General features: G+C 44.5%; 1 pseudogene; it reads right to left on the bottom strand.

Annotated features, from left to right (window-relative positions):
• The window catches only part of LOC137968448 (uncharacterized), a 2,463-nt pseudogene extending 1,929 nt beyond the window's left edge, over positions 1–534 (bottom strand).
• Between the last annotated feature and the right edge of the window lie 2,156 nt (positions 535–2,690).

Below are 2,690 nucleotides of genomic sequence, written 5' to 3'. Positions count from 1 at the left end.
TTGGTCGCCTCTTGATATTTGGGGGTTCACCTTTGATAATTTTTTCAGGATAAAATGAATTGGGCCCAGTGAAATATGAGAAATCCTTCTGATAAATGCCCAGCATATCGTCTTCCACGCAGCGCGCTTAGCCACTGTAGGCATGTCGTGGTCTGCTCGCATTCCTTTGAAATAGCATTCCAGGCCCATAGTTGTCATACTTTTGAAACAGATCCTGTCCAGAAGGTGACTGTGCCCAATCTCCGTTAGCGTGTTGGTAAGGCTGGTCAGTGATTCTAACACTATGAGGAAGGACTGTCGGGTGCATCGAGGTATGGTCATGTCGGGACCTTTAGTATTCCGCTTGCCCGTCCCCTCCAGGGCTTCCTGTTCTTGGTTAGAGAGAAATGCAACCAACTCCTCGACACATTTCACATGATCTTCAAATGTACGTGGTAGGTCTTCTTCTTTGGCTTTCTTGTCGAGTCGGAACATGTTTGCATATTGGGCCATCTTACTTTGCAGGGGGATCAGTCCCTTTGCTGATGTCAACATTCTTACTGCTTTGTTACTGGTATCGCATACGAAAACAGTGTTTCAATATATGCATAAAGCAGTAGGCTTGTTCCACCGACTTTGGACACCATCACAATGGCCTGCAGTTTCTCCACACACTTTTGTTAGGGTTTCTGTACCCCCAAGCATCTCTTCTTCCTTCAAGCTGAACAGTGCGTGTTCTTTGCTGGAGGACAAGAACACCGTTCCACCATCTGTTACTGCAATACCCATGAGGCCTGGAATATTTGAAATTGTTCTCAGTTTCAATCATCCTCGCACTTGACAAAGATGAATACATGAACCATTCCCATCTCCAACTAACAGGTATTGCTCGTCACGTGTTAAGGCTAATGAAGTTAATAAACTAGATCAATCAAAACAAAACAATTCATTTAACTGCCCGACGCAGTTAGTTTCCTCCTCGCCTTCAACACCAGAAATTGCAAAAATCTTGCCAAGACGAACGTCTGACACAAACAGTTCAATGCTATACTTTGCAGACGCACATATGGCAAATGGTGACACCAGATCCGGTACATTAGCTTCAGAAATAAGGGAAAGATTGTGTACATGGACTTTACGAATACGTCTAACGGCGCAATCTTCTTCCTCACTTTAGCTTTCTTTGGTGTCCCCTTGTACAATCTGGGAAGCGTGACAGAAAAGCATTCGCAAATTGACTACTCTAACTCTTCCGTTTCCTTGGTCACAAACGTACAGCTTCCCCCTCTCTTTCACCGCAACACCAGCTGGGTTTCTGAATCTGGCCTTGTTGCCATGTCCATTAATGTGCCCGGACTCACCACCACCAACGGTTAATGTGACGTTTCCTGGACAGTGCATGTCAACCATGAATACTGCATGGAGAAGTCTTTCGGTAATAAACAGCCTGCTATGCTTTGGGGAGAATGCCAATCCTATCGGGTAGCTTAAAAGAGAGGCTTGAATTCCAGTTCTGGAACTAATGTTGTGCTCACTCTTTCATCTGGAATGGAATTTTGAATCGCTTTCCGGTGAATCTCCACTGCTGTTTCTACATCCATCCGATCTTTGTTTCGAACTGCTTTCAATGAAACTGATTTCTTGATGTCTTCGTATTCACTTGGTATCCATCAATGTCAATCCAATGCCAAAACTCAGCAGAACGTACTGACTTAATGTTGTGGGGGCAGTCAGGAATAGGGACTTGGTAGGGGTACTTCGCCCTGTCTGCTAGCATGGAATTCATAAAGCTCTTTTGCTTGGGATCGCAGTCACTGGCCCAAACCAATAGGAACAGTCTTGTGCATACTTTATCTTCTCTTGTGCACAAACTACAAGGGCCGAGAAGTGGGTGCCATTCAGTGTAACCTGATGTGGCACAACTATCGCAAACCAACTTCTCAACAAAGCATTCCTCGCAATGAAACGTAGACTCCACATCTGTCTTCAGGCAGCTAGAACATCGTTGTGCCACGTCAGATATCTTGTGGTGCAATTGTTCAATGTAGTGTGCTCCTCCTTTGTTCCGACAATAGAACACACCAATTGGAAAGTCTACTTTATTGTCCAAAGAGGCCACTCGCACCTCTTGTGCTTGGGTAACAAACTGACGTCCCTTTAGGAAAGTTAGGATTTCTGCATCTTCTTGTGATGACACCGCTCTAAGATCTTCATATGTAAGCTGTTCTGGCTCAACAAGTCCAATGATTGATCGGTACGTAGGGGAATACTCCAGAGCAGGCTTGAATGCCATTTCGTCTGTGGAGATAGAGCAAAGATATCCATGAACTCGTTCATTTTGAATTAACAGACACTCCTTTTCCATGCACATTTCAATAGATAATTCCACATCTTCTTTGACAACACCACTTTTAAGGTGACCTGGAGGCGAGTTTCGGGTGACAGAGCACGAGTGGAGAAAGCTTAAGTTGTGTGTATCAACATATTCTTGAGGTGTCTGATGATGGTTTCTACCACTGCCATGTTTACCACGAACAGAAAGAAGGTAAGATGCCACAGGCTTGCAATTAAACTGTATTGCACGTTGGAATCGAGTCAACGCAGGGTATAGGTTGGGCTGCAATTGTTAATCTACAAGTCCCAGAGCACTTGAGCAAAATGAATGTACCTGCTCATAGAAAACATGATTGGTGAAAAGAATGCCAGACGCC

This window comes from Montipora foliosa, chromosome 8 (genome assembly GCF_036669935.1).
Source record: "Montipora foliosa isolate CH-2021 chromosome 8, ASM3666993v2, whole genome shotgun sequence".
NCBI classification, from domain to species: domain Eukaryota; kingdom Metazoa; phylum Cnidaria; class Anthozoa; order Scleractinia; family Acroporidae; genus Montipora; species Montipora foliosa.
This window is presented reverse-complemented; position numbering and strand designations above follow the sequence as displayed.